The 7,633-nt window shown below is 41.2% G+C and overlaps 1 long non-coding RNA gene across 4 annotated transcripts; it reads left to right on the top strand.

Annotated features, from left to right (window-relative positions):
* The first annotated feature begins 518 nt into the window (after positions 1-518).
* On the top strand, positions 519-7,598 carry LOC127922353 (uncharacterized). Of its 4 annotated transcripts, none has more exons than XR_008111048.1 (3): positions 519-598; positions 7,237-7,356; positions 7,477-7,586. It is a non-coding gene; the product is annotated as an uncharacterized LOC127922353 (long non-coding RNA). The 4 variants fall into 4 exon arrangements; XR_008111047.1 differs by having other exon boundaries at positions 519-628; XR_008111049.1 differs by having other exon boundaries at positions 526-628; positions 7,237-7,326; positions 7,477-7,598.
* The last annotated feature ends 35 nt before the right edge of the window (positions 7,599-7,633 follow it).

Here is a 7,633-nt window from a genome sequence, read left to right as displayed (position 1 = left end):
TATAAAGTAGTGCACTATATAGGGCTCTGGTCTAAAGTAGTGTGTTATATAGGGCTCTGGTCTAAAGTAGTGCACTATATGGGGCTCTGGTCTAAAGTAGTGTACTATATAGGGCTCTGGTCTAAGAAGTAGTGCACTATATAGAACTCTGGTCTAAGTAGTGCACTATATGGGGCTCTGGTATAAAGTAGTGCACTATATAGGGCTCTGGTCTAAAGTTGTGTGTTATATAGGGCTCTGGTCTAAAGTAGTGTGTTATATAGGGCTCTGGTATAAAGTAGTGCACTATATAGGGCTCTGGTCTAAAGTAGTGCACTATATAGGGCTCTGGTCTAAAGTAGTGTACTATATAGGGCTCTGGTCTAAAGTAGTGTACTATATAGGGCTCTGGTCTAAAGTAGTGCACTATATAGGGCTCTGGTCTTAAGTAGTGTGTTATATAGGGCTCTGGTCTAAAGTAGTAACTATATAGGGGTCTGGTCTAAAGTAGTGCACTATATAGGGCTCTGGTCTAAGTAGTGCACTATATAGGGCTCTGGTCTAAAGTAGTACACTATATAGGGCTCTGGTCTAAAGTAGTGCACTATATAGGGCTCTGGTCTAAAGTAGTGCACTATATAGGGCTCTGGTCTAAAGTAGTGTGTTATATAGGGCTCTGGTCTAAAGTAGTGTGTTATATAGGGCTCTGGTATAAAGTATTGCACTATATAGGGCTCTGGTCTAAAGTAGTGTGTTATATAGGGCTCTGGTATAAAGTAGTGCACTTATATAGGGCTCTGGTCTAAAGTAATTGCACTATATAGGGCTCTGGTCTAAAGTAGGGCACTATATGGGGCTCTGGTCTAAAGTAGTTGCACTATATAGGGCTCTGGTATAAAGTAGTGTACTATATAGGGCTCTGGTCTAAAGTAGTGTGTTTTATAGGGCTCTGGTCTAAAGTAGGCACTATAGGGCTCTGGTCTAAAGTAGTGCACTATATAGGGCTCTGGTCTAAGTAGTGCACTATATAGGGCTCTGGTCTAAAGTAGTGCACTATATAGGGCTCTGGTCTAAAGTAGTGTGTTATATAGGGCTCTGGTATGATGTAGTGTACTATATAGGGCTCTGGTCTAAAGTAGTGTGTTATATAGGGCTCTGGTCTAAAAGTAGTGAACTACTATAGGGCTCTGGTCTAAAAAGTAGTGCACTATATAGGGCTCTGGTCTAAAAGTAGTGCACTATATAGGGCTCTGGTCTAAGTAGTGCACTATATAGGGCTCTGGTCTAAAGTAGTGTACTATATAGGGCTCTGGTCTAAAGTAGTGTGTTATATAGGGCTCTGGTCTAAAGTAGTGCACTATATGGGGCTCTGGTCTAAGTAGTGTACTATATAGGGCTGTGGTCTAAAGTAGTGCACTATATAGGGCTCTGGTCTAAAAGTAGTGCACTATATAGGGCTCTGGTCTATAGTAGAACTATATATGGCTCTGGTCTAAAGTAGTTTTATATAGGGCTCTGGTCTAAAGTAGTGCACTATATAGGGCTCTGGTCTAAAGTAGTGTACTATATAGGGCTCTGGTCTAAAGTAGTGTGTTATATAGGGCTCTGGTATAAAGTAGTGTACTATATAGGGCTCTGGTCTAAAGTAGTGTGTTTTATAGGGCTCTGGTCTAAAGTAGTGCACTATATAGGGCTCTGGTCTAAAGTAGTGCACTATATAGGGCTCTGAGTCTAAAAGTAGTGCACTATATAGGGCTCTGGTCTAAAGTAGTGCACTATAGGGCTCTGGTCTAAAAAGTGCACTATATAGGCTCTGGTCTAAAGTAGTGTACTATATAGGGCTCTGGTCTAAAGTAGTGTGTTATATAGGGCTCTGGTATGAAGTAGTGTACTATATAGGGCTCTGGTCTAAAGTTGTGTGTTATATAGGGCTCTGGTCTAAAGTAGTGAACTATATAGGGCTCTGGTCTAAAGTAGTGCACTATATAGGGCTCTGGTCTAAAAGTAGTGTACTATATAGGGCTCTGGTCTAAAGTAGTGTGTTATATAGGGCTCTGGTCTAAAGTAGTGCACTATATGGGGCTCTGGTCTAAAGTAGTGTACTATAGGGCTCTGGTCTAAAGTAGCACTATATAGGGCTCTGGTCTAAAGTAGTGCACTATATGGGGCTCTGGTATAAATGTAGTGCAATATATAGGGCTCTGGTCTAAAGTTGTGTGTTATATAGGGCTCTGGTCTAAAGTAGTGTGTTATATAGGGCTCTGGTATAAAGTAGTGCACTATATAGGGCTCTGGTCTAAGTAGTGCACTATATAGGGCTCTGGTCTAAAGTAGTGTACTATATAGGGCTCTGGTCAAAGTAGTGTGTTATATAGGGCTCTGGTCTAAAGTAGTGCACTATATGGGGCTCTGGTCTAAAGTAGTGTACTATATAGGGCTCTGGTCTAAAGTAGTGCACTATAGGGCTCTGGTCTAAAGTAGTGCACTATATGGGGCTCTGGTATAAAGTAGTGCAATATATAGGGCTCTGGTCTAAAGTTGTGTGTTATATAGGGCTCTGGTCTAAAGTAGTGTGTTATATAGGGCTCTGGTATAAAGTAGTGCACTATATAGGGCTCTGGTCTAAAGTAATGCACTATATAGGGCTCTGGTCTAAAGTAGTGTACTATATAGGGCTCTGGTCTAAAGTAGTGTACTATATAGGGCTCTGGTCTAAAGTAGTGCACTATATAGGGCTCTGGTCTAAAGTAGTGTGTTATATAGGGCTCTGGTCTAAAGTAGTGCACTATATAGGGGTCTGGTCTAAAGTAGTGCACTATATAGGGCTCTGGTCTAAAGTAGAGCACTATATAGGGCTCTGAAAGTAGTACACTATATAGGGCTCTGGTCTAAAGTAGTGCACTATATAGGGCTCTGGTCTAAGTAGTGCACTATAGGGCTCTGGTCTAAAGTAGTGCACTATATAGGGCTCTGGTCTAAAGTAGTGTACTATAGGGCTCTGGTCTAAAGTAGTGTGTTATATAGGGCTCTGGTATGAAGTAGTGTACTATATATAGGGCTCTGGTCACTAAATAGTGTGTTATATAGGGCTCTGGTCTAAAGTAGTGAACTATATAGGGCTCTGGTCTAAAGTAGTGCACTATATAGGGTCTGGTCACAAAGTAGTGTACTATATAGGGCTCTGGTCTAAAGTAGTGTGTTATATAGGGCTCTGGTCTAAAGTAGTGCACTATATGGGGCTCTTGTCATGTAGTGTACTATATAGGGCTCTGGTCTAAAGTAGTGCACTATATAGCTTTCTGGTCTAAAAAAGTAGTGCACTATATGGGGCTCTGGTATAAAGTAGTGCACTATATAGGGCTCTGGTCTAAAGTTGTGTGTTATATAGGGCTCTGGTCTAAAGTAGTGTGTTATATAGGGCTCTGGTATAAAGTAGTGCACTATATAGGGCTCTGGTCTAAAGTAGTGCACTATAGGGCTCTGGTCTAAAGTAGTGTACTATATAGGGCTCTGGTCTAAAGTAGTGTACTATACATAGGCTCTGGTCTAAGTAGTGCACTATATAGGGCTCTGGTCTAAGTAGTGTGTTATATAGGGCTCTGGTCTAAAGTAGTGCACTATATAGGGGTCTGGTCTAAAGTAGTACACTATATAGGGCTCTGGTCTAAAGTAGAAAGCACTATAGGGCTCTGGTCTAAAGTAGTACACTATATAGGGCTCTGGTCTAAGTAGTGCACTATATAGGGCTCTGGTCTAAAGTAGTGCACTATATAGGGCTCTGGTCTAAAGTAGTGTGTTATATAGGGCTCTGGTCTAAGTAGTGTGTTATATAGGGCTCTGCACTATAAAGTATTGCACTATATAGGGCTCCATTCTAAAGTAGTGTGTTATATAGGGCTCTGGTATAAGTAGTGCACTATATAGGGCTCTGGTCTAAAGTAGTACACTATATAGGGCTCTGGTCTAAAGTAGTGCACTATATAGGGCTCTGGTCTAAAGTAGGGCACTATATGGGGCTCTGGTCACAAAGTAGTGCACTATATAGGGCTCTGGTATACAGTAGTGTACTATATAGGGCTCTGGTCTAAAGTAGTGTGTTTTATAGGGCTCTGGTCACAAAGTAGTACACTATATAGGGCTCTGGTCTAAAAGTAATGCACTATATGAGGGCTCTGGTCTAAGTAGAGGGCACTATATGGGCTCTAGTCTAAAGTAGTGCACTATATAGGGCTCTGGTATAAAGTAATGTACTATATGAGGGCTCACAATGCAAAAAGTAGTGTGTTTTATAGGGCTCTGGTCTAAGTAATTGCACTATATAGGGCTCTGGTCTAAAGTAATTGCACTATAGGGCTCCTGGTCTAAAGTAGTGCACTATATAGGGCTCTGGTCTAAAGTAATTGCACTATATAGGGCTCTGGTATAAAGTAGTGCACTATATAGGGCTCTGGTCTAAAGTGAGTGTATATAGGGCTCTGGTCTAAGTAGTGTGTTATATATAGGGCTCGGTATAGTAGTATGTACTATATAGGGCTCTGGTCTAAAGTAGTGTGTTTTATAGGGCTCTGGTCACAAGTAGTGCACTATATAGGGCTCTGTTCTAAAGTAATTGCACTATATAGGGCTCTGGTATAAAGTAATGCACTATATAGGGCTCTGGTCTAAAAGTAGTGCACTATATAGGGCTCTGGTCTAAAGTAGTATACTATATAGGGCTCTGGTCTAAAGTAGTGTGTTATATAGGGCTCTGGTATGAAGTAGTGTACTATATAGAGGGCTCTGGTCTAAAGTAGTGTGTTATATAGGGCTCTGGTCTAAAGTAGTGAACTATATAGGGCTCTGGTCTAAAGTAGTGCACTATATAGGGCTCTGGTCTAAAGTAGTGTACTATATAGGGCTCTGGTCACAAATAGTGTGTTATATAGGGCTCTGGTCTAAAGTAGTGCACTATATAGGGCTCTGGTATAAAGTAGTGTACTATATAGGGGTCTGGTCTAAAGTAGTGCACTATATAGGGCTCTGGTCTAAAGTAGTGCACTATATAGGGCTCTGGTCTAAAGTAGTACACTATATAGGGCTCTGGTCTAAAGTAGTGCACTATATAGGGCTCTGGTATAAAGTAGTGCACTATATAGGGCTCTGGTCTAAAGTAATGTGTTATATAGGGCTCTGGTCTAAAGTAGTGCACTATATAGGGCTCTGGTCTAAAGTAGGGCACTATATGGGGCTCTGGTCTAAAGTAGTGCACTATATAGGGCTCTGTCTAAAGTAATGTGTTATATAGGGCTCTGGTCTAAAGTAGTGTACTATATAGGGCTCTGGTCTAAAGTTGTGTGTTATATAGGGCTCTGGTCTAAAAGTGTGCACTATATAGGGCTCTGTCTAAAGTTGTGTGTTATATAGGGCTCTGGTCAAAGTAGTGTGTTATATAGGGCTCTGGTATAAAGTAGTGCACTATATAGGGCTCTGAATCTAAGTAGTGCACTATATAGGGCTCTGGTCTAAAGTAGTGTACTATATAGGGCTCTGGTCTAAAGTAATGTACTATATAGGGCTCTGGTCTAAAGTAGTGCACTATATAGGGCTCTGGTCTAAAGTAGTGCACTATATAGGGCTCTGAGTCTAAGTAGTGCACTATATAGGGCTCTGGTCTAAAGTAGTACACTATATAGGGCTCTGGTCTAAAGTAGTGCACTATATAGAGGCTCTGGTCCCTAAAGTAGTGTACTATATAGGGCTCTGGTATAAAGTAGTGCCTTACATAGGGGCTCTGGTCTAAAGTTGTGTGTTATATAGGGCTCTGGTCACAAAGTAGTGTGTTATATAGGGCTCTGGTATAAAGTAGTGCACTATATAGGGCTCTGGTCTAAGTAGTGCACTATATAGGGCTCTGGTCTAAAGTAGTGTGTTATATAGGGCTCTGGTCACAAAGTAGTGCACTATATAGGGGTCTGGTCTAAAGTAGTGCACTATATAGAACTCTGGTCTAAAGTAGTGCACTATATAGGGCTCTGGTCTAAAGTAGTACACTATATAGGGCTCTGGTCTAAAGTAGTGCACTATAGGGCTCTGGTATAAAGTAGTGCACTATATAGGGCTCTGGTCTAAAGTAATGTGTTATATAGGGCTCTGGTCTAAGTAGTGCACTATATAGGGCTCTGGTCTAAAGTAGGGCACTATATGGGGCTCAGGTCTAAAGTAGTGCACTATATAGGGCTCTGGTCTAAAGTAATGTGATATAGGGCTCTGGTCTAAAGTAGTGTACTATATAGGGCTCTGGTCTAAAGTTGTGTGTTATATAGGGCTCTGGTCTAAAGTAGTGCACTATATAGGGCTCTGGTCTAAAGTTGTGTGTTATATAGGGCTCTGGTCTAAAGTAGTGTGTTATATAGGGCTCTGGTATAAGAAGTAGTGCACTATATAGGGCTCTGGTCTAAAGTAGTGCACTATATAGGGCTCTGGTCTAAAGTAATTGTACTATATAGGGCTCTGGTCTAAAGTAGTGTATATAGGGCTCTGGTCTAGAGTAATTGCACTATATGGGGCTCTAGTCTAAGTAGTGCACTATATAGAATGCAGTCTAAGTAGTGCCTATATAGGGCTCTGGTCCTAAAGTAGTGCACTATATATGGCTCTGGTCTAAAGTAGTGCACTATATAGGGCTCTGGTCTAAAGTAGTGCACTATATAGGGCTCTGGTCTAAAGTAGTGTACTATATAGGGCTCTGGTCACAAAGTAGTGTTATATAGGGCTCTGGTATAAAGTAGTGTACTATATAGGGCTCTGGTCTAAAGTAGTGTGTTATATAGAGCTCTGGTATAAAAGGGCACTTATAGGGCTCTGGTCTAAAGTAGTGCACTATATAGGGAAAAAGTGGGCACTATAGGGCTCTGGTCTAAAGTAGTGCACTATATAGGGCTCTGGGTCTAAAGTAGTGCACTATATAGGGCTCTGAATTAAAGAAGTAATTGCACTATATGGGGCTCTGGTCTAAAGCAGTACACTATATGGGCTCTGGTCTAAAGTAGTGCACTATATAGGGCTCTGGTCTAAGTAATTACTATATATGGCTCTGGTCTAAAGTAATTGCACTATATAGGGCTCTGGTCCCTAGTAGTGCACTATAGGAGCTCTGGTCTAAAGTAATTAGTACTATATAGGGCTCTGGTCTAAAGTAGTGTGTTATATAGGGCTCTGGTATAAAGTAGTGTACTATATAGGGCTCTGGTCTAAAGTAGTGTGTTTTATAGGGCTCAGGTCTAAAGTAGTGCACTATATAGGGCTCTGGTCTAAAGTAGTGCACTATATAGGGCTCTGGTCTAAAGTAGTGCACTATATAGGGCTCTGGTCTAAAGTAGTGCACTATATAGGGCTCTGGTCTAAAGTAGTGTACTATATAGGGCTCTGGTCTAAAGTAGTGTGTTATATAGGGCTCTGGTATGAAGTAGTGTACTATATAGGGCTCTGGTCTAAAGTAGTGTGTTATATAGGGCTCAGGTCTAAAGTAGTGCACTATATAGGGCTCTGGTCTAAAGTAGTGCACTATATAGGGCTCTGGTCTAAAGTAGTGCACTATATAGGGCTCTGGTCTAAAGTAGTGCACTATATAGGGCTCTGGTATAAAGTAGTGTGTTATATAGGGCTCTGGTCTAAA

The sequence above is a fragment of the Oncorhynchus keta genome, unplaced genomic scaffold (genome assembly GCF_023373465.1).
Source record: "Oncorhynchus keta strain PuntledgeMale-10-30-2019 unplaced genomic scaffold, Oket_V2 Un_contig_25410_pilon_pilon, whole genome shotgun sequence".
Taxonomy (NCBI): Eukaryota; Metazoa; Chordata; class Actinopteri; order Salmoniformes; family Salmonidae; genus Oncorhynchus; species Oncorhynchus keta.
This window is presented reverse-complemented; position numbering and strand designations above follow the sequence as displayed.